The sequence below is a fragment of the Rhipicephalus sanguineus genome, chromosome 1 (assembly GCF_013339695.2).
Source record: "Rhipicephalus sanguineus isolate Rsan-2018 chromosome 1, BIME_Rsan_1.4, whole genome shotgun sequence".
Taxonomy (NCBI): domain Eukaryota; kingdom Metazoa; phylum Arthropoda; class Arachnida; order Ixodida; family Ixodidae; genus Rhipicephalus; species Rhipicephalus sanguineus.
Window position 1 is genome coordinate 289024753 of NC_051176.1, and position 24884 is coordinate 289049636.

At 45.4% G+C, this 24884-nt stretch overlaps 1 protein-coding gene and 1 non-coding gene across 2 annotated transcripts in view; one reads left to right on the forward strand and one right to left on the reverse strand.

Annotated features, from left to right (window-relative positions):
* Positions 1-24884, forward strand: part of LOC119379220 (high affinity nerve growth factor receptor-like) — a 413588-nt gene that overhangs the window by 311913 nt on the left and 76791 nt on the right. The gene's annotated exons all lie outside the window — the stretch shown is intronic.
* Positions 11825-11872, reverse strand: LOC119379662 (U6atac minor spliceosomal RNA). Its single transcript, XR_005181274.1, has one exon. It is a non-coding gene; the product is annotated as a U6atac minor spliceosomal RNA (small nuclear RNA).

Below are 24884 nucleotides of genomic sequence, written 5' to 3' on the forward strand. Positions count from 1 at the left end.
CACATCGCATCAAAAAGAACGCGGTACGCGTAGGTATTCGTGTTGTCTTCAGCGCTCCAGACAAGCTCGGAGCCATGTGCCGCCAAGTTAATTCTCGTGAGCACAGGACGCCGACTTGCACCAAGAAACACGTCACGTCCTTCGTCGAATGCCAAAGGAACGTCGTGTACGAGATCCCCCTGACGTGCGGACTGGTGTACGTCGGTCAAACGGGGCGGTGCCTCAACGAACGTCTAAGGGAACATAAGGGCATGTTAAAGAGTGGTACGGGAAGCAACTTGGCACTTCATTGCATAAAACAGTGCGCGTCAGCCCACTGCGCACCTGAGCTGGAAAAGACGCGAGTACTTAAAAGATATAGAAGAAAAGAAGAGCGTGAGTTATTTGAAGCATATGTCATCAACAAGTTGGGCAGCAGATGCATCAGCAAGCCGTCTCTTGACCTATTTTCATGTGAAATAGACTATCTGGATGATTAGTGCGGTAGGCCATTTTATCTGGTTTTATCTGGTTTTACTATGTGGCAGTGTTAGAGGTAACACGTGGTGCTTTTCATAGCTTTATATTTGCAATCGACGCAAAATAAAGTTCAGTTGCGAGTGCGCCTCTTTCCTGTCATCTTCTTTCTTACCAATTCGTACGCGGCGCTACACCCAAAAACCTGCAATGAAATACCAACTAGCCTGCATTGACACCCTTGTCCACTGAATGATCGGCCCTTTCCGTGCAGGTGATACTAGAGCACTGTCCCCAGCGCTCGGCGGCACGCTTTCATGCTTCTAGAATACGACAAGCTTGTGTGAACACCTTTGACTAAGTGGTGCCGTACGCGGGCGTGAATCCAAAGCACGTTTTCTTTACTCTTTTCGTTCATCTTTCTATTTCCAATTCCACCAGTGTAGGATAGCCAACCAGACGCTTTTCTGGTTGACTCTCCTGCCTTTATGTTTCCTTCATTCTTTGGCTAAAGTTGCTCCGATATTGTGTAACTCCGCTGACTGCAGCAGATTTCCCATTTAATTCGTGCATGGCGAGCGAGCCTGTCCGGCTTGTGCCACTCAGAGGCTGATGACGTCGTACCATCAGTCCAATGGTGGGCAGCTTGAGTATGTACGGGCCACTGGCTGACTCTGATTGTCTCGCATGCCCCGCGTTTATTACAGGTGCGTTCTTCCTTCGAAATTCAGCAGCACCAATGTAGTACATACACACAAAGAGCGTATAATGTGTAATTTACACTCCTTTACTTTACACTCCAGTGTACTTAGTGTACACTTCAGTGTACAAATAGCGTATATTGTGTACTATACACTCCAGTGTACACTTTTTTTCCTTGTGTCGCTTTTCCTAAACTGCATTTACCCGTTTCTTCTTACTCGATCGTGCCCTGGGTGTCGTTGTCCGAGTACAAAGTACGTGCAGCTGCTATCGGTGAGGGGCACTCCTTCGTTTGATATCTCATTCTTCCTTCAAGAGTTCCACACGCCGACTGGCACGTCAGAGCCATGGACGCCGAGCCTTTAAAGTACTACAAACCATTTGGGGCAACGGACGTGCAAGCTGAACTGCTCGCTGCATAGTTCGCACACTGCTCACTTTTTAAGAAAGCGTGGGTGATTAGACTCGCTAATGTGCCAATTAGGCAGCATTCCTGATCGGAAGTGCGCGGTTTAGAATATACGTATATAACAAGCGGGAAAACTCATTTCATGACCTCTATCTATGTTCAACTCTATTTGTATCCGCCGCGCCAATCGTTTAACTCTTGCTATGTTTTTTTATTCCCCTCGTGAGTCAGCTCGCGCTTAATAGCTTCCCTCTTTCCAAGTCACTGTTGATCTTCGATCAGAAGGCCGCACCGGCGAGGAAGGACAAGAGGAATGTCCGTGGTCATTATCTTCTACGCGCTTTATATTCGGTCATTTAACCGCGTCCAAAAACGAGAACTTAATCAAATCGCGAAATTTTCATTAATTTCTCATGAGCACTATTTCGCAATTTCCGGTCGACTCTCCCTGGATCATTTGGAACGCGCTAAAGTGCTGTACAGCCCCTTTAATGCTTACTCTGCGAGCCGCCTTGTGTGGCCCACCTCTTGATCTTGAGCGCTAATACTCAAATAAAATAAAATACAGAAAAAACCCGGGCCCTTCGTGGCTCTAAGTGTGGCTATGAGGACGCATGAGGCTTAGAACGTAGAAAAAATTGGCCACGGCCACCAGCGCATATGAACTGAGAAAAAGAAAAAAGAGCATTGCCAAGTCATACACTGTTTTTATTACGCTAAACTGTCTTGCCCGCGACATGTTCCGTCGCTTTTCTTTTTTTTTCTGAAATAAAAAAAAAAAATTCAGTACGGCTCTGAATAGACAACATAATATCGCCATGAGACCACTGCAGGCATATTAGCGAGTCTGGAGCAACTAAGGACTGAATTAAAAGACCTTAGTTGAAAAGCCTTTAGAATCCAAATTTGAATGAGCTGAATGTCCGTTGAACGTGTACTCCACGTATTCCGATGTGGCAAACTTTGCGCTTCTGGGGGTGCCTACGAAACGATACGAAAATAAAGAAGAAGAAGAAAAAAAGGCTAGCGCTCCAGAAGCAAGCAACAGTACACTTAGCATTTTACGCGAGATAGAACAATATAAAGTAGGCCCTTACAGCTTCCACGCCGATTGACGGAATGACCTTGCGTGCACGTGCGTGTGTGCGCTTGTGTTCGTGCAATACAAATAATATGAATGTGTCGATACCTCCAGCACAGTATGCTTGGTTATGAAAGAAAGAAAGAATTCCATGCACAGAAGACAAAGTGGGCTTTGCGGACATGATCCTCTATATTTGCTGACATACTGAAAACTTTTGCGAGCGTAGCGAAACTCTTGTACTAAATGGAGGCTTTACATGTAGTTTCGCAAGGCTCCAGAAATAGGCGAACAAAAGATCCTTTTTAAAACTTGGAAATTCAGGCTCTTCCACCCTCTAAAAAAGCGACAAACCGTCTCACTGTTCTGAAATTCTGGATGTGGGGCGCAATTGAAGGGACACTAAAGAGGAAGAGGATTTTTGTCGCATTAGTAAATTACCCTTTCGCAATACCAAAAGCCCAATCCTTGCTGCGAAAATACGCTTGGTATACGCTTGGTATAAGCGAGAAAACGCGCAAAAATAAAATGTAGGTGGCGACGTCACATAGAAGTCCCCGCACCAATTCGCTGTGACGTCATAGGTTCTGACAATGTCTACTAAGGCTTCCATAGTTCTTAACTGGTAAAGATAAAGTATGTTGTCCTCTGAGGGTGCCAGAGACAGCGTACAAAGTTTCAGGAAATACTGTTCGGCCAATGCGGACAGAATATGAAAAAACACATTGAAATCCGTGACGTCACGCTAACCTTCATGTGCACAGATATCGGTGCCAAATTTGATTATGAAAATTATATTTTCATTGTATCTCCTATCGTTAACCCATGAAGGTGAAATTAACGATGGTAGAGTTTTCAAAAAATAATTTAACACTCTAAATTCCTTCAATTTGTCACTCCAGTGTTCCCTTGAATGGCAGCCCTGTGTAACAAGGCCCCTTGAATAGATTGGTATATATATATATATATATATATATATATATATATATATATATATATATATATATATATATATATATATATATATATATATATATATATATAATATATATATATATATATATATATATATATATCGCCAGCTGCGCAGAAAACACAGTACGAAATGCGAGACAGGGCGTCACCGTTGTTTGATGGAGCTCCGTGAGTCTACGATGCTCCGATGTTAGGCTGGGCATTTACAAAGGGTGACGACACGGGCTGGGATAGCGCGCATGATTGCATATTTATCCCGCGGAGACGGATCGGTTCCTGAACGCGCCGCTGTTGTCAAGCGCCGGGAGCCTGTCCACACGCCCATTATTATACAGCACTCCTTACACGCAGCACAGAAAAATAAATTAATAGTATGTCAGGACCGACACTCGACTCTACGGCGAGCTCACCGTATCAGTGTCGCATTCAAGTTTTGCCTTTGGCACAGCATGCGAGTTTTTTTGTGTTTCTTGTGCAGTTTCGTTACCCTTCAGGGGCCGGTCGATGCTAAAGTACACGTAGTATACACGCGACGATGTCGTCGACCGCCAACTGCGATTAGCACGCGCTGATGGAGCGTGCGGCGGCTTCTTACACCGTCTGGAGACTGAGAAACTGAAGGGGCGGAACGGCATTAGCGCAGCCTGCAGTGGCATCGCGTTCGCTTCCTCGGCGATGGTGATTCGCTATCACGCTTTGTTTGACAGCCTGGTGAATGACACGAGGATTGCTCAACGTAGGGGTCAGTCACGCCCCGACCCGAGATTTCCCTCTGCGCGCTTACACCGGCCCCTGCCGCTCGCTTTACAAGACCGCGATCATTAACTATCATACTGAAGACGTTCGCTCATTCGAACTGAAGTCCTTAATTATAGTCGCGCTTTATAAACACAATTTAATCTTTCTTTTTCTTCTTGTACCTATATGTCGCGCGCTCAGAGCTCATGAGAGGAGCTTCATGCAGGGCAGTTTAGGCGCACCGTTTTAGCGCTGATTCTACCACGCTTAATTTGATTGCGCGCAAAAACGGTGCACCGATGTGTAAATGTCACTTCGTGAAATTCTCTCCTTTCTTTTCTTTAAAGGTCGCTAATCGAAGCTCAGTAAATCACGTTTATTTTATTGTCAGTGTTTTCCGGTAAGTTCCACAAAAGTGTGCCGTATATTCTCAGTTCTTCTGCGACAAGTGATGAAATAAAACTCTGATTCTTGATCCTCTATTTCGAAAGAAGTGAAAGGGATAATGTTTTCTTGTGTGTTACCATTCGCGAGCGCTAGACCAGGTAATGACTAGCGATTTAATGTTTAATTAATTCACTAACGCTTTCATTTGCTTCTACGGTGCGACGGAGCAAAAGCTGCGCATTACAGCTTTACAGAGCTCAGGCGCCGGCACAGCTCGGCGGCGAGTGCGACATGAAGCGTGCACCCAGAGGCAGGGACAACATCCGAGAAAAAAGAGATACAAATATAGCGAGCATCAAAACAAAACTGCCACACTCGGAAATGCGACATATTACTTGTGGGCATACCACACGAAAATAGTACAAACGAACTTTACCAGAAAAAAATACAAGCCAGAGATTTCGGAGGGCGGGCACCTGGGAGTCAGCCTCCCCTGTGCATTTTAGCACTACGACATCCCCTCCCACTCTCCCTCGAGTGGAAGAAAGCTAACAGATAACGCTTTAGCTAACGTCCTCGGAGGCGCCTGTACAGTTGTAGCGGAGAAGCCGCCCCGAACAACTTCACATTTCATCGGCCAATTATTAAAAGTGAGCTATACCTGGAAATGGCGACGCAATAAAACATGAAATATGATTAAAGCAACAGTCCAGCAAGGAATAAACAGCGATTCTACAGTGAGTAGTGTGTGTGAGTTTGGTTGCTGTGAAGGAAAACGTTAAAGAATGGAAGTCTCTATGCCTGTCCTTCTTGCAGCGATCGCAGTGTTGGCGTGCATATTGGGTCTGTACATATTATATGAAACTGTATGTATTACTGCGGGTGGAATAAAAGTTGTGGTTTATTCCTTTCCTTGCGCTGTTACCCATTTCTTCTGTTGGGTCTCTCTTAAATAAGTACAGAGGCCCTAGATTTCCGCGGTTCCGCGAATGATTGCAGAACTAATGTTTTTTCGCTGAAATGTGGAAAAAATTTGTTCCAGCTTTTTGCGGCCTCCTTCAAAGAACTTAAAAGGATGTATGTGGTTTCTGCATAGATTCATGTTGTGTGCACACCTTTGATTTCGTTGCCTTTTAAGATGAAAGTGTGAGTTGAAATATGTTAAAGCACTAGTATGCCCCTGTGTATATGCGCGCGGGTGTGGCGTTGTGTTTGTATAATTATGTAAAAGTATATATATATATATATATATATATATATATATATATATATATATATATATATATATATATATATATATATATATATATATATATTGCCTCACTACAAAATACAAAGGGTTGTAGGCTAGTCAAACTGTCCGGGGACACCTTTTTCTCTACAGCCCCCTCATCTGTATCTCATAAAGATAGCAAATAAACTGTTTGTTAAATAGGGGTGTCCGAATATTCGAGTTTAAGTTCGATAATGGTTAATTAATAATAATGGTTGGGCTTTAACGTCCCAAAACCACGATATGATTATGAGAGACGCCGTAGTGGGGGGCTCCGGAAATTTCGACCACCTCGGGTTCTTTGACGTGCACCTAAATCTAAGCACACGGACCTCAAGCATTTTCGCCTCCATCGAAAATGCGGCCGCCGCGGCCGGGATTCGATCCCGCGAACTTCGGGTCAGCAGTCGAGCACCATAACCACCAGAACACCGTGGCTTTATTATTATTGTTATTAAGACCACCGTGGCGGGTGAGCTTAAATTCAAATCGTATAATACCTGACCGCGAAATCGCTGAAAGCATGCGAAGATCTCCAGTCATCGTCAAGCCAGCCCTCTCAACGGACTGCGATGACCAGGCCCTGCTGGCTTTGAAGTGCGTCCCCCGTGCTTCCGCTTTTTTCGGCCCGCCAAAATCTCGGCGCTTGTCGCCATAACTGAAAATTTCGTCACGCTAGAGCCGCCATTGGCAAACTACCCATTAAGAAACTACACAAACTTGCGGACCCGCCACGTAGTTGTTAGTTCTTTCGGCATCAAGAATAACAGCCCTCCTCAACGCTGCATGCTGTTGACAGGAACTTAGTAACAGAGACTACAGTGGCAAGAGCTTAGCAATATTTCTTTCCAAACAAGAAAACCCAGGCATAGATTTTGATGCTTTCTGGGCAGGGATGGAGCCTCCAACTCCAACACTTTCTTCTATTGCCCTTAAATACCGGTCACTGCCGATCAGCCCTGTTGGCGCAGAAAGATCATTCAGGCGCTATGGTGACATTGTGTCCAACAAGCGTCATGCTCTTACTGAAGAAAGTACGAAGCATCAACTGATCATCAGCCCCAACAGCTTCTTTCGGTTTGAAATTATTTACAAGCGCGTTTGTAGAGGGGGAAGTGTTTAGCAAATGAACTGTAACGTATATCTGATGCCTGTTCAGTTATGCCGCAGAATTTTGCAGATTCCTCTATCTGGATTTGCAGAATTTCAAGTTTTCCGCCCCATAAAGTTAGACGCTCTACATAAGGATGACGGATATTTAAAGGGGCCCTGCAACACTTTTTCAGCATGCTCAGAAAACACTGCCGATCGGTAATCGAGGCTCCTGAGAACATATGAGTCAAACATAACGGAGCACGCGACCTCAAAGTCATTTTCAAAGTCAGCTAGAAATCGCTCGCTCTTCTCTCGACAAATGATGCCAGGAACCCAATGACCTCGTCATAAACAAAAAGTACGCGGCCTTTGGCTGATTTAAGCATCGTGTGCTGCATAGTTACCGCAGGCGCCGCGGGATGCCGCGACTTGCCAGCGCGCTCAGGGATGCGTCGATGCTCGGTGAGGGAGGGAGGAGGAGCATCGAGGAGCACTCTGGCGCGCTCGCTCGCTCGCCATAAGCAAGCCGTGCGTTCGAAGAAAAAAAAAAGGAAAGGAAGTGCTCAAGGTCACGACGCGCGCTGACGAACAGACGTAGCTTCTTGCTCCTTTGTCATACCCCCCCCCCCCTCTTGGCCCCCACTTGGCTTTCAGCGCATTCGCTGGTACCAAAAAGGAGAGAAAGCTCTTAATGCGTGCGACAAATCCCTGTAACTCCGCGCGTACTTGATGGATTCTAAACATTTTTGCGGCAGTCGATTCGTGAGGCACCATTAGGAATTCGTGGCGGGCTTGAGTGTACGCTGAGCGCATAAAGCCAGCACTGGCTGAAGTAGCCTAACTGTTGCCTACTGTTGGCTTACTTGGTGAAGTGTTGCTGGGCCCCTTTAAAGGAGTACTGACATGAATTTTAAAAATTTTCGGGTTGTTGCTCTAAATGAAAGCACGGGTGTCGAGAACCCTAAAAAGAGTGTCGTGGTGCCTGGGGATGCATTGCATATATTTTTAATACCGCTTCTTTCAACCAGCAGTTTCGGTTTCGAGAGGGCGGCTTCATAGTGACGTGTCAAGTCGGCCCGTGACGTCACAGGCAGACTGCAACCCACGAAATATGCACCTGCTGTCCTTTGCTGTCGCTGTCAGTCGAACGTGGTTCATGATGAGTGAACTGTCGTCCAGTGCCTCCGACAGCGATTTCTGTGATTTAAACTGCATGCAGAACCCAGATTTCGCAAACCAAGTGAGCTGACTTGAAACGTCATAGGGCTCTCCATGCGGTGAAGCTGCCTTGCAGATGCTGGGAGATGAAAACTTTAAAATCAAACTTAAATATTTATACGTGTTTCCCGGATGCCGGTGTGGGTGAGAGCGTTAACACTACATGCCGAAGGAAAACCAAAAACGTCTGTTTTGCTGCACTTCAAAATCGTGTCAGTACTCCTTTAAGGTTGGAGAAAGGACGACTTCTCCGTTCGCACGTATTTATCTGCTGCAAAGGCTCACGCGGTACAGCTTCTCTCATAATTGCGTTGCGTGTCTAGCCTAGCGCACCATGCCGTAGACATATGGAACCTTCAATTTTTCTTTAATCTCAACATTTACAGCTCATGTAACTGTTTGCATGCGGTGTCACTTGACCCTGCACGTACAGCGCCTATTCCACGGTTTGCATCGTTACTGTAAAAATCGTTCAAATTGTCTTTGAACGCCTTTCAAGTGAGTGACAAATAGTGCCGCTTTTTATGTATTGCGCCCCCTCCAAAAGGCAAACGTTCGGTCTTGCTGATAACGCATATTAACAAATTTTCAAGCTATAGACAGTTGAGCGTGCGTGGATTATTACGTAGGGTAATGTTATAGGGACTATAGGAACTATAGGAATACAGAGAGTGATGTGAGTGCTTACATACTCAGTACCCAAATATGCAGTTTGTGCGGCTTATGTTATCAACCTGGTTAGTTCGTCTCTCTTAGTTGGTAATCTCTTAATCTGTCGCTCAGTCAGCGTCTCGTACGCCCAACATACTCCTCGTCACAGAAAAGAGGTATCTCGTCCTCTGATTCCGCCAACCGCGTCCTCTGTCAGTTCTTGCAAGCGGATGTCCTACCTTGTGTTTGGTTGCTGATCGATTGATTGATTGCTACAGATTGATTTATGTGTCCTACTTCTTTAAAAGATGCTCTGGCGATCTCGACAATTGAAAACATGCTCAAGAGAGCGGCGGCTAGCTATGCATCTGTCCTCTTGCGCTCTCAATGTTTCCCTTGACACGGCGTCGTCGTATACGAGGCTCCTTGTAATGGTCTCTTGTAAAGTGAGCTCTACATTTCACTGCGCGCCCACTAATGCTTGAATGGCCTCCGGGAGTTTACGGCCAAGATAGTCACCAAGGATCCAAGAGGAAACGTGCGCTGCCCGATGCCATTTGTTAAAGCTTCCGTGTTTCTTTCACTAAAATGGTATTTGTACTTTGTTCTATAAAACAAATCCCGCATTGCCGCAGTTATACTGCAATGCACGCCCGGTAGGCTTTCAGTTTTTCTCCCTTTGATGCTGTCTTCTCGCTTTCAGCTTGGTAGTAACTGGAGCGCAGCCAGCGTGCAGTCTCTCCAGGGACGTGCCCTTTGACCAGACTTCGAATGGCTGCCCCCGCCGGGCTCCGGATTGACCGAGATCCCCGCCGTCAATTAGTAGCCCGACCCGCCATCTGAAGCTGCACACGAAACGTCATCAATGAGGCAAGGCAAAGCCCGAAGACAAACGAGAAAAGACGCCCCCCCCCCCCCCTCTCTCTCTCTCTCTTTCTCTCTTCCTCCGCAGGCGGGTGCGCTGATCCCGGTCCGTTTCAGCCACACGTTCCGGCCGCTTACTTCGTCCTCCCTCTATATATAGTACAGACTTACTTCTCTCGTGGTCGTTATTGTTCCTGCTTTCCGTATTCCCTCTTTTTTCAAACGCCACGTTATCCATCTTCGTCGCCGACGTGGACGACGATAACGATGGAGACAACCGAGATCCTGGCCCTAACCCTTGCTGCTGCGTTCGACGGAGCAGTCATTTTGGCGAGCGGAAACACGCTTTGGCGAAGCCGGCTCATCCCCCGCCCGTGTTTGCACGTTATGACCGATGCCAAGGGGATGACCGCTAATTGTGAGTCTCGTTACATCTGTCAGGCCATTCGTTTACGTTTCTTATCTAAGTGGCTCCAGAGATACGCCGTGTTCACGAATTTTTCATCTCTTCAAGCTTCCATCATCCCTGAACTTCTGGTAACAACATGGTAACTTCTAAGGAACGTGACACGCGTACAAAATATATCTATTTTATTAATCTCTTTATTTTATTAACATATTAATTTTATTATAGTTTCATCTAGAGCCTTTCGATATGTCTATCACCGCGCTCCTTATTGTAGATGGATGGCGCTGTCCATTTGGGTTGGCACAGTGAAAGGTCAAGAATATCGCAAAATGAAGACTCAAGATCGCGTTCTCCGCAGCAGTCTCGCTTATTGGATGCCTAAAAGAAGAAGTTCATGAATATGAATAGCTGGGTATATGGGCGCAAACTGACGACAACTTTTGCGCATCAAGACCGTCCAAAACATCATTCCATCGCCGCGCGTGTTGACCGGAAGCCCACGCGCCTCGACACGAACAGATCGATCATGAGCACAGTGCTGGGTTACTAGCTCGTCTGACGCCTCGATGCCGCAATGCGCGTGTAATGAGAGCGCTGCTGCTAAAATGAGCGGACTCCGGTAACTTCCGTTTCCTCGCCCCACCACGACGCCGAGGAAGTTCATTCATCCACGCGGCATCACGCCTATTTGCCAATACAGAACCAGGAAATATCATGCCCCGTCTCTCAACTCATGATCATATTATCACGTTATTTATACTTCGCAAAAGTTCTATCATACTTCTCTCATGGAGCTGTTAAGATCAACGCAATCTGATGGCATGTGAAAATGCTTGAATGTAATGTTAATGAAAAACGAAAGACGGGGAATTTATGACGTGCTCGTTTTGTTTTCTTAGACACAGCCTCAATGGAAACCAATAGACAACGAAGCCAGGGAAGGTATAGGGGACGTTATTTGCCATCTTGTTAGCTGTACTGTAGTAATTATGATGTAAATGTGAAGAAATTAAAGTGGACGAAAATAAAACTTGCCGGTAGGGACCGGCACTTGCGCCGGTCCCTACCGGCAAAAATAAACTTGCGCCGGTAGGGACCGAACCTACAACCTTCGGATAACGCGCCCGGTGCTCTATACCAATTGAGCTACAGCGGCGGTCGTCCTCCGGTCCACTTTTATCGGGTATTCATGTGCATGTAAACCAGGAAGCATTAGCTTTTGCCAGCTGCCGTCACGAAGCACGTGATCATTTAACGAGCTGGCAGCTGACCAATAAGCCCTCGCGTATACAACATTAAGGCATCAAGTCTGCCGGAACGAGACGAGAACATGCAGAACAGCATCGTTCACTTCTTAGCAATCTTAAAAAACAAATGTCGGCCCGACATTGGTACTCCAGTTGCGAAAAAGTTACACGTACAGCTGTATGCTTTTCCCACGCCATTCCGATGCACCGTTTCGTCGGCGCCGCTCTTCTGATATAAATCACACCAAACTTTTCAGGGCTTATGGAGTTATTGTGGAAGAAACATAAACGATAAGCTGGATCACTCTTCTTTCTAGCATCTTGCTTATCAACGGGAGAGCTAACCGTCTCTCCTTTTCTATAACACAGGATAACCCCGCCTGCTGAAACACGTGCACCACCACAACCATATTTCGAGCATCCAGCGCTAATGTTGCTTTAGTGACTACAGTGGACATTTTTTTTTTCTCTGGCTCAAATTATTTTTTTCAAGCAGCCATGGCATAAGCCCGTCATCAGCGTTCCGACTTCGCCAAAAAAACAAAAAAACAAAAAAAAACACCGCGCATCAGGCGTCATTAACTAATTGTTAAAGCACAGAAAAGTGAAAATGCAGACGCTTCTATATGAATCACGCGAATTGCCTACCGTACACTCATTTTTAACGGTTTCTCTCGACGCGTTCAATACAAAGCAGATAGCTACACGTTGAACATATGGACTCATCTGCCTGAACTGTCGATGGGCGCAGCGGTATACGATAAAACTGGGTACTCAGCCAAGAACTTTTATTCTCATTCAGTTGAACAGTCAGAATATCCGCAGAAGTGTGCTTAATTACGGCCGCGCCGTGAAGCATTCTCGCAAGAGGCAGCTGAGTGCTTTCGACAAACTAATGTACAGGTATACTTGCGAAATTGAGTTCGCTGATTGGATTGCCAGCATGGGTTTGTTGGGTTTCCTGTCGCGTCACCAATTTGTTTTCCCATTTCGCTGCATATACAGTTTGTGTAAGAGCACTGTCGCAGTGAAAGAAGAAAACATATTTCCTATTGCTTTTTGCCGATGCCTGCGGTATACTTCTCAACGCCGTTACTCTGTTCACCGAAACGGTAAAATATGTACCTGCCGCTTATACCATGCGTTTTCGTTGCCTCGGCTGTCGTGCCTTTTAGCTTTAGCGCGCGAATTCGCCCGGATGCATTCTCATACATTCACGAATTATTTTCAAAGGATAAAACCATGCACACAGAGCGGCGGGGCACATTGGCGGAGAAACAGAACCAGTTCAGCCCCTGGAAACAGAAATGCGGCGTCTCGGCGTTGAAGCGTAGCACGAGAGCCACCCATTTCAGACAGCTCAGGGATTCCTTGCGCCATTTGGCAGGAAAAAAGAGGCAACAGCCCTCGCCGATACATTAAAAAAACCGGGATTGCACTTAGAGAGCCGAAGGCAGTATAAAGATGTACGCCTGTCAGCTTCCTAAGGCAAGAAAGACACTGCGATACAGCTTCTTGAACAAACCCTGTCATTATTTTTCTAACTCCATTTATAATTCTTAGGCTTAGTACCGAACTCTCTGTGTGCTGAAAGGAAAAGCTTTATTGCATACCGCATCAAGTTTCGTAGAAAAATCGACGTAGAGAAACCAAAAAACGAACATCGAGAAGCCGAATGTCGCGCATTGGAAATTTTTCAGCCTTGTATTTACAGGGAGTGCTTTTTGCCTCGCGTAACACGAGCCGACGGCAGGTGGTGCGTTCACATGATGACGGGTTCAGTTGGTGAAAGGTGTAGCGAACAAAGAAGGCTGCGCTTTCTGCCTCCATTGTTCTAAAAGTTCAGTACAGATTCTTTTTTTTTCCTTACTTGTACTTTGCACAACAGCAGCGTCCCAATTCTTTCTCCTGTCGAACAGACCGCGTTGCTTCGCTTCTCAGATATTAATTTTACACTCTGTTTCCTCCGGACGTAATTTATTTTGTTCAAACCTCAGTGGCCTAGTGACGACAGCGTGGAAAGAATTCGGCACGGAGGAAGTCCAGCGAGTATGTCGCATGCCAATTTCTGAAGTAAGGAAAAGGGGGAGGGGGGGCGCGACAACTTATCAAGACGAACGGCGTCCTTACATTGTGGCAGAACAGCGCTGAAAACGGGACGAAGAACAGACAGGACACAGCGCTCAATGTCATCTCAACGGTGGGTCCTGTGCGTTCATCCCGTTTTCTGCGCTGTTCTGCCACAATGTTCATGAACCAACCAGCCCACCTGAGAACCCTTGGCCGTCCTTACGCTTTTTCGTTAAGCCGCAACGACGTGCTCAAAATTATATTTGTCGTTGTGAAGATTTCCAGCGACTCCTGTTTCGCTAGGAGCTCACTGAAGGTACCAGCTGTTTTTCTCCATTTCTCGCTCAGTCGCGATGTTGAGCATGGAAAGAAATGGCCTCGACGAAGATGCCGACACGCAATACCGTTGCTCATACTGAGTATCAGGGGCGTAGCCGGGGGGGGGGGGTCAGTTTTCCTTGCGTATATATACACGCACACATACAAACGCACGCACGAATATACATGAAGTATCGTTGAACCCCCCCCCCCCCCCCCCCGAAAAAAATATCTGGCTACGCCACTGCTGAGTACGAAGCTCTCCTTTCTACATTACGTGACCTACGCACCATAACTATAACTAGGATATTAGGCTCTTTTAGCTGAGCGTCGCTCACGCTCAGCCCCTCGCAGATGTAGCATCCCAAAAGAGTGCAGGAACTGCATAGATTTCGTGTTTTTGACGAGCGCGTCTTGCCCAGACGCGGTGAGCTCTGGTGCAAAACGACGGCAAAATCAAGTGGACGCACCTTCACGCTCCGGTCAGTTGGCTTCACGAGCGCAGCGAGAGATGCGTTCTACGCGATCGCTCTGCGCACGCGCACTACAGTTCTTTCAACGTGTTTGTGTGTTAACTGAGTCACGCGCACTACAGTTCCTTCTACGCGTTCGTGTGCATATGCCGGTCTGACCTGAGCGGACCAGCTAAAAGTGCCTATTATTATTAATACCCGCGTAGCAAGTGCAACATTACGGACTAATTTTGACCACACAAGGTTCTTTATGTAGCACCTAAGCATAAGCGCACCAACATTTTAATTTATTTTTTTTTCTCTCCCTTTGCACTTCACTGGCGTCAAAATGCGACCGTGACAGCCGAGATCGAACTCGCGACCCAGAACTCAGCGCAACGCCGTATAGCTACTGAGCTATATTCCGCGGTCGACAACATACTTTATTAAAGGGCTTTAGCTTCTCCACTGAACGTACTGCAGATTGCAGAATTCAGGATTACTGAACGCGTGGGCATGAACAGACGTGCTGGTGGGCTGTTCATTCCAATAGCTGCAAATGAATGTCTTGGCAGAGTAACATAATCCTTCTTATTTTATCTCTGTAATAATGTTATCGTCGGGATAGATCCGTGATAGCCCCCACAGTGCATAGCGCAACAATTATGGCGATATGCGCACAAGCTTGTGTACGCAATCTTCAGCCACAGCGACCACATTCCGGCGAAAGGGAAACACCAGAAAAAACAACAACAGTGCACTGGATTTTTTTGTTTGCGAGCGAGAACTCGTACGGAGCAGCGCAGCACGGTCGCCCAAGCACCAGACGTCTGGTGTATGTATACCTTAAGCTGTGACAGCATTGCGCGTTGCTTCAGGCTGTATTTTTTTAAACAGGCCAAGAGTGCTTGACGACCCAGTTTAATCCAGTTTCGCCTTATCGCTATATGCTACGTTGCGTGCCATAATTAGTGAGTTCAGAATTCCCTGCATTGCATAAATGATATTTTTTTAATGATGCCGTTTCCTCCATTTCATCCATTTGTTTTGTTCCTTTCATTCGGATATCGTGTTGAACACTTCGCAAGGAACAATGCTCCCAAGGCTTGGTTTATCACTCACGCCTTATTTGTTTTTTGTTGTTGGAGCTTTATTGTGTGATATACGACCCAGACTGCTGTACACGCCAAAAGAAAAAAAAAGAAAATCAGAGAGCCTTCTACGGTAATAAGGCGGTGCAAATAGCCACCGCACTTCATTTTCTACCAGAATAAGGTGAACGCAGTTTAATTAACGCAGCGCAAGCGCTCGCCGAGGAACCGACAGGAGCAAAGTCACACCTACAAATATGTCATGTGCCCTTGCTTCAACTTGACCTTTAGACAAGTTCGTAGGCCCCGTTTGTATAAGCAAAGCGTTTAATGCGCATGCGTGAGATGTACACCTGCGAGAGGTCTCGCTTTTTCTTTCTTTATCTGGAGGATGCGGTGACCGCGGCCTCAATTAATTGTGTGATTCAGCCGAGATACAAACAGAGACAGTAATTCCCGCTTTGCCGTGCGATATTATGGGCATCTAATGTGGGGAACCACGACTCAGTTTAACTTAAATAAATTATTTCGTATGCAGAAGAACATAATACGTGTCGTCGCTAATGTACCGTATCTGGTTCATACCGAAAACCTGTTTGAGAAATACAACCTGACTAAAGTCCATGACATCTACAGAACTACTCTTGCGCGATTATTCTAGTGCTAAACGCAACAATACCTTACTGGAAGAACTTGCAAACCTATCTGTCAATTTATACCGTTATAGCATTCGTACTCCAGAAGTGTGGAAGGTTCCGCACTTTAGAACGAACTATACCTACCAAATGCTATGTAACAATCTCCCTAGACTACTTAACTCATACAACAGAGCAGGCTGGAAGTGTTAATTTCAAGGGCTCGTTTTCTTTGTTATACACAATATTAATGAGCACTAACAGACAATAATGCCAAGGAAAGTATAGGGGATGTTTTTACTAGTAAATGTAAGGTAAATTTACCTTACATTTACTAGCAAAAACATCCTCACATTTACCTTACATTTACTAGTAAAAACATCCTCACATTTACCTTACATTTACTAGTAAAAACATCCTCACATTTACCTTACATTTACTAGTAAAAACATCCCCTATACTTTCCTTGGCATTATTGTCTGTTAGTGCTCATTAATATTGTGTATAACAAAGAAAACGAGCCTTTGAAATTAACACTTCTTTCCTTCATTCATAGCGAGGGTCTCGTTCTGGCAGACTTGATGCTTTCAGGTGGTATGCGAGGGATTATTGGCCAGCTGCCAGCTCGTAATAAATTCACGTGCTACGTGACGCCAACAGGCAAAAAAAAAAAGGGTGTTCCACACTCGCCGTCATGGCCACTGGCGGCGCTGACTGACGCTCCCACGTTTAAATGTACATATATACCCTATAAAGCGGACGGGGGGATGGCCGCCGCGGTAGCTCAGTTGGTAGAGCATCGGACGCGTTATTCGAAGGTCGCAGGTTCGGTCCCTGCCCGCGGCAAGCTATCTTTTCGTCCGCTTTTCTTTCTTCACATTTACCTTACATTTACTAGTAAAAACATCCCCTATACTTTCCTTGGCATTATTGTCTGTTAGTGCTCATTAACAGAGCAGGCTATCATTTACAGCCTTTAACATTGCCAGAATTTAAAACCTCAATGCGTTCCCCTTTCTAGAGTGTTTTCTGGAAGTTGCTAATGTGTGATATGTTTTTTCTTAGCTTTCTTGCATATGTTATCTTTTTTGTTCCCGCTTTATTTGAGTAGTGTAATCCATTGTGCATTTTTTTTTCCTATTCATTGTATAACTGTCATACTTTATAGTCACGGTATTAGTGTATTATACAAAGCGTATTATGTGCTTTACCATATGTAGCCATACTGTACTAAAAGGGGTGAGGTCGCCCTCAAGCCGCGTTTGTGCGGCTTTTTTCCCTCATCCACCTCCGTTTACCGCTACGTTGTACATGTGTGTAAATGGAAATCAATAAATCAAATCACATAATGAAGCCAAGGGAAACGAAGAGGACATTATTTGTGGCTATGTTTAACTGCAGAGCAGTAATCATGGCAAAAATTCAAATGAATTGGCACCAAAGAACACCTTTGCGGTCGGTGGGGTCCGAACTCGCTACCTTCGACTAACGCGTTCCAATGCTACCAATTGAGCTACGACGGCGGTCGTTCCCCCTTCCACTTTTTGGGGTATTTCTGTGCGTGTAACCGTGGGAGCGGCTTCGTTGGGTTGTGTCTAACAAAGAAACGAGCCCCTGGAACCACTCCCCTCCTTTCCTCATATTAATACGAGTACGATATAGCAGCTGCACGCCGAGGTAGCTCAACAAGAGAACCGATGATTCTGCGTGATATGAAGATCCGTTGTCATGCTTCCAACATTTCGGGGCGCTTAAGAAGCAGAGGCTGAATGCTCGGTCGAGCAGAAGTGATACCCGAGGACTCTTGACATTTGAGCTCATGATAGGGCAAGAAAACTACCACAACAAAGCTGTATGCTGTCTACTGCGTTTAATACGTGGCACGTTTAATACGCTCCAAAGGCTAAAGAAATTCTGGCTGCTCCCATTTTACGCGCGCACACACACACACACACACACACACACACACACACACACACACACACACACACACACACACACACACACACACACACACACACACACACACACACACACACACACACACACACACACACACACACACACACACACACACACACACACACACACACAGATATATATATGTGTGTGTGTGTGTGTGTGTGTGTGTGTGTGTGTGTGTGTGTGTGTGTGTGTGTGTGTGTGTGTGTGTGTGTGTGTGTGTGTGTGTGTGTGTGTGGCCAACGCGTGCCCTATACCTGAAAGATCATAAAAACAACTTAAGCAAACTCTAGCTTAATTATGCCGTTAATTATTACGTAAGACCATGTATCTTAATTGTCAGAAGCCAAACACGCCGCCCTCGAACAGCTCTGCAGGCCATTGACTACATTATAATCCTGCCCCTTTGGACGATGAAGCGGTTGAATATTACCTGCCCTTTTTTTCGTCCAGGGGGGTAGTACCATTCCATAATTTTAGCACTATTGCCATTTTTGGCGTTATACACAGCAGTATTACTAAAAGAAGTGGCAAGCAGTTGTATGACTTGCATTATTTGCTGCGAAAAGGCCCCCGCTGGAATCCTGCGCTGACGTGCTATGCAGTGAAAGCCAGGCTAAGGAACACTTCGCACGACCTTGTGGTTGTTCAGTTAGAAAATCTTTTTCTCGCTTAAAACAAAAACTACTCTTTTCAAACTTCCTGTACATCATACCCACAAAGCATACTACACAACGATGTAAAAGTCGTATTTTTACTTGGAACGCTAAATTGTGAAAATCAAGCCGCAATATGGATCAAAACGCTATTTTTCCCAAATTTGTCACAATATTGTGGCAACGTTTCTTCTTCTTTCGATCCCGCAGTATTTTTATCACTTACTATAGGAACCTACAAAGCCCTCAATGTGAATATATTACTCGCGGAAAAATCGCTGCTCTTTCTAAGAAATGCTGAACATGCGGCATTTTGCGACTTTTCGTCAAGGCCAAAAATAATGAAAGTTGAAACAAAAATGAATAAACTATCACAATCATTAAAGAGCAGCGCCTTGAAATTAAGTAGTAATGGCTCAAACCAGTAACTTTCATATAAATTGTTATGTGCGACCCAGTTTCACTTCCGTGCTCCAAGTTCGAAGCGCCCTCTAGGCAACAAAAATTTTTTTTCCGAAATATAACGCCTCAATAACTATTCATTCTAAAAAGACAGGGCGTGCAAACAAGGACACAAGAAAAGAAGTCAGGACACCACAAACGCCGACTAACAACTGAAGAGACGCACAACGGCTGAAAAGAAAGAAGGCACGAAAACTTATCTGCGCATGCCCATGCAACAGGCGAACCTATCAATCCGGCACGCGTGGCGGTCTACGTTGAAGATAACTGTTAAGGCATTTGATTTCATCTTTATGCAAGTTAATCGACGGTTGGCTCACGCATGCGTTACCACTATTCTCGATATGCCATGCTTCTATCATCAGGCGCGTTTCTTCATTTCTATGACGGTACAACACTGCGCATTCATCGAATTTTGGCGTGCACTTACAATCTCGACAATGTAAAGATAGATTAGAAGGTGAGCCTCCTGTTAGCGATCTCTTATGTTCTAATAATCTCTGGTTTATGCATCGGCCCGTCTGTCCTACGTAGAAGCGGCCGCAGCTGAAAGGGATCTTATACACCACACTCGTACGGCAATCAGTGAATTTGTTGGTGTGTTTTACAAAACACATATCGCTCCGCTTCTTGTCTTTTACTCGCTCATTCTTCCTCTGCACAGCGGCGCAAATCTTACCTAGCTTATTGGCAGCCGTGAAAACAACATTAACGCCGTATCTACTTCCTACTTTCTTTAGCCTGTGAGACACGCAATGAATGTACGGTATACCTACGACACGTTTCTTCTTATCGCTTTCTGCAACCATGCTCGGACTTAACACAATAGACTTCTTTAAACGTTCAGCGACCGTGGCCACTGCATCACGAGGATACCCTACATCTAAAAGACGCGTAACCTGTGCGTTAAAGCTATCACTCATTTTGTGCTCACACGACTTGGTGAGGGCTGATTTAAGGCAAGACATGGCGATACCGTTTTTTACAACCTTCGAGTGCTTCGACGAAAAATTTAACAGCGGTTTCGAAGATCTAGGAGAATACTGCCAGCACACGTGGTTCTTCTGGAACGTTAAAGAAATGTCTAGAAATTGTATTCCATTATTCTGAGGCACCTCTTTAGTAAATCTCAGCCCACCTCCATTAATTTCAAATTTTTCGCTCACGGAAGTTACAACCTTTTCAAAGTCCTCACCACTACAAAAGATCAAGTAATCGTCCACATAACGAAAAACCTTAATGACCGAATTACCTAAGGCGCCTTCCAAAAGATTGTCAATCTTGCTAAGGTATAAATCACTAAGAACCGGAGCAACCTTAGAACCAATACATATCCCTGATTTCTGCACATAAACGCCTTCCTTCCAACCTACAAGCGTCGACTTTAAATACATGGAAAGGATTTCTAGAAAAGCCCCGGTAGAAACACCACATTTATCGGTGAAAACGGTCTGGTGCGCTTGTTCGTTAATACATTCATTAACACAATTTAACAACTCCTCATGCGGCAAAGAATAATACAGGTCTTCAATATCCATACTAAAAGCCTTACAACAGCCGGGGTTCTCCTCGGAGAGGAACTGCACTAGTGCCTGAGAATTACGCATACGAAAAGGGTCTGAAATACTCAAAGAGGTTAAGCAGTTCTGCAAATAACTAGATACAGCGACTTGCCAGGTGCCTTGCTCTGAAACGATTGCTCGAAATGGGATCTCGTTCTTATGTGTTTTGGCTGAAAAAAACAATTCTAAAGTAAGTGATTTAGCCTTCTTGACATTACAAGCTATTCTCTCAAGATTATGTCTTAACAAAAGGTCGACAGCACGTTGCCTGACTACCGATGGCTTAAGTTTTACCGTCCTAAAATTCTTTTCTATGGCTGTTAATGCTTTTTCTGAGAACAAACTGTCCGGCATAATTACAAAATACCCTTCCTTATCTGAAATTACTGGCCTTGAAATTAATGGAGGTGGGCTGAGATTTACTAAAGAGGTGCCTCAGAATAATGGAATACAATTTCTAGACATTTCTTTAACGTTCCAGAAGAACCACGTGTGCTGGCAGTATTCTCCTAGATCTTCGAAACCGCTGTTAAATTTTTCGTCGAAGCACTCGAAGGTTGTAAAAAACGGTATCGCCATGTCTTGCCTTAAATCAGCCCTCACCAAGTCGTGTGAGCACAAAATGAGTGATAGCTTTAACGCACAGGTTACGCGTCTTTTAGATGTAGGGTATCCTCGTGATGCAGTGGCCACGGTCGCTGAACGTTTAAAGAAGTCTATTGTGTTAAGTCCGAGCATGGTTGCAGAAAGCGATAAGAAGAAACGTGTCGTAGGTATACCGTACATTCATTGCGTGTCTCACAGGCTAAAGAAAGTAGGAAGTAGATACGGCGTTAATGTTGTTTTCACGGCTGCCAATAAGCTAGGTAAGATTTGCGCCGCTGTGCAGAGGAAGAATGAGCGAGTAAAAGACAAGAAGCGGAGCGATATGTGTTTTGTAAAACACACCAACAAATTCACTGATTGCCGTACGAGTGTGGTGTATAAGATCCCTTTCAGCTGCGGCCGCTTCTACGTAGGACAGACGGGCCGATGCATAAACCAGAGATTATTAGAACATAAGAGATCGCTAACAGGAGGCTCACCTTCTAATCTATCTTTACATTGTCGAGATTGTAAGTGCACGCCAAAATTCGATGAATGCGCAGTGTTGTACCGTCATAGAAATGAAGAAACGCGCCTGATGATAGAAGCATGGCATATCGAGAATAGTGGTAACGCATGCGTGAGCCAACCGTCGATTAACTTGCATAAAGATGAAATCAAATGCCTTAACAGTTATCTTCAACGTAGACCGCCACGCGTGCCGGATTGATAGGTTCGCCTGTTGCATGGGCATGCGCAGATAAGTTTTCGTGCCTTCTTTCTTTTCAGCCGTTGTGCGTCTCTTCAGTTGTTAGTCGGCGTTTGTGGTGTCCTGACTTCTTTCTTGTGTCCTTGTTTGCACGCCCTGTCTTTTTAGAATGAATACTTACCAACTAGCTCAGCTCTCTGTTATTCTAAGCTTCAATAACTATGTCTGACGTTCGCACTCACCAGCCCAATTTATTCCAACATGATCGGAGATGGTCGAAAACTTACCGGGACACTTGATATGGAATGACCCATATATATATATATATATATATATATATATATATATATATATATATATATATATATATATATATATATATATATATATACGCGCGCACGCAGTGAAATGGTGCGTGCAACTTTCCAATCATACAGACAAGCGTCACACACGCCTTTTTATGTGTGTTCGTGCCCTCTTTGTATGTGTGCACGTTATAAGTATACACATACAAAATGTAAAAACTTCAAAAGGGAAGTGAGGGGTGGAACCCCCCCCCCCCTACCATCCTCTTGCCTACGCCACTGGGTGAACATGCGAAGAAAATGCCTTTTCTTTGAAATATATTCCTAGGGACACTATTGGTGGCGAGATCCAGCAGAGCGGACGAAACCCCGCGGTGTGGATGGCTCCTTGAATCGTCTGCTAGCCACACCGTGTTCGCATGTCTGCGTCCGTCGTGCGCGTCCTCAGATTACAGCTTATTCCGTTGTGCTAGCACAGTATCAAATGCTTGTACGTATGCCTACATGATATACATAAGCATTTCGCCTTAGGAGACTTGTATGCACTGTAATAAGGGAGTACATGCCCGTGTCGGTATGGCGCTAGGTCTAACCATCGTACCGTCCATTCGCCAAAATCATTTCAATGTGGGTACCGCTTTCTCGTTCAAGCACGTCCCGTAGTTCATTCGTCGTCGTCCTAAACGAAAAAAAAAAGCATTAAATGTCGAGGTGTGAATGCAGAATTTTAGTAACACCATCTCGTGATCTGTTGGCGATTTTGAAAACCTTGTGATACCGCAAAGCATGAACTAGCGTCTGCAGAGGATGGCAAGCGGCAGGGGCGTATAGCCAGAAATTTTTTTTGGCGGGGGGGGGGGGGGTTCAATCATACTTTATGTATGTTCGTGCTTGCGTTTCTATGTGTGCGTGTACATATACGTAAACAAAATTGAAAATTTTCGGATAAGGTTTGAATCCCCCCCCCTTGGCTACACACCTGGCAAGCGGTAAAAAAGACCTGAAGCCACGCATTTCTACAGCAATACGCGTATTCATGCAAACAGAAAAGCAGAGTGCACAAAATTTTACTTCATCTAATTACGCAGCAATACAGGTTCTCTTTCTTTGTAGCCGCTCAAGAAGCAAATACTTCAATGGCTCAGTCGCGCAACACAGTTTATATTGTGGTATAGGCAAAACACAATTTAAACACGTGCAAATAAAGCAAGAAAAACATCGAGCACAGGGCAAAACACGAATGTGACTGAAGGCCACCCCATTGATTGGCAGATTGCTCTTCTCTCACAATTAATAGGTACGTTAGGACGGTTGCGTGCATTGATGTGGCAATGGAGGGCACATACATCACCATTAGTCTTCAGTCAACTAGCTTTACTAGCCAACAATCGAATCAAACCGCATACGGCGAAGCGCCGCTGCGTACATTTGTATACGCGCCGCCGACCGCCTATCCACGCAAACGCGGCAACGGTGCCGCCACCGATAGTCCAATCTCGCGGCGAATAGGCAGCACTAGTAAATTGATATTGGCTATAGTAAGTTTTGATAATATAGATAGATAGACTAATGCGCTTGCTCGGGTCCACTTTTTAGCCCTCGTCTTATCTAGCGCCTCAAACCTTTTCAAGTCCTGCTTATGGAAATTTGAATGGAGGATCTGTACAATATGGAGTGTAACATTAGTGTAGAGACGAGTGATCTCTGAGTATAGGGGGCCCAAGCAGAATAGAATTAGTAGATCGAACAGAGGCTGCGAATTTTACCACCGGAAGCTAAGTCGACATTTTGTTCCATTAGTGGTGTACTAGAGCAGCGATAAAAAGTTGGAATAAAACGAAACGAGTGGTTCGGTTTCGCATACACACTATAGCATCTGCTATAGTGTGTATAGCAGGTTAGCGCCAAAAGTCGCCTATATGGTTGCCATGAAAGCCCACACACAGTTCAAGCGTCCTGTACGTGGACAGGTCGGTGGCGTTTTAGCCGGCTGTGATTGCAGACCAGAGGTGCGAGGCGAGACGTAATCCCGGGCAATTTTTCCTCGTTGCGGAGCTCGTCTTTCCAATCGCGCACTTGCGAAACCCATTGTCCACAACTACAGCCATCGTACTCCGTCGGCTGTGCGGCGCCGAGCCAAGAATAAAAGCGCACACACAGAAAACGAGAAGCCACTGGCGTCGCGTTTCTCAACTTGCCTGATCTCCTACACTCTCGTCTTATTTCTGTACGCACGCGCGATAAAGCGAAGAACAAAAACTGCCTCTACAAAGAATCGCCGGTATGAGTTCGGGCAATTTTGGCAGACACCTCCACAATGAAGCGCGGTTCCAATACCCCGTGTTCACAAACACGGGATTTAGTAATCATTGTCCACTGTTTCCTCGCTTAACTTTTTGTTCATTTGACCGCCTGTGCTACCAAGTTCAGCTTCCAATCAAACGGTCGCCATCGACGTGCTTGCGTGTGACCACGAAGAAATCAACCTTCGGGACAACGTCGTGGTTTTCCATTCCGCTGCGCCTTATTTACTGCGCACGCGTCGGTTCCGCACTCGGCACAAGCGTAGCAT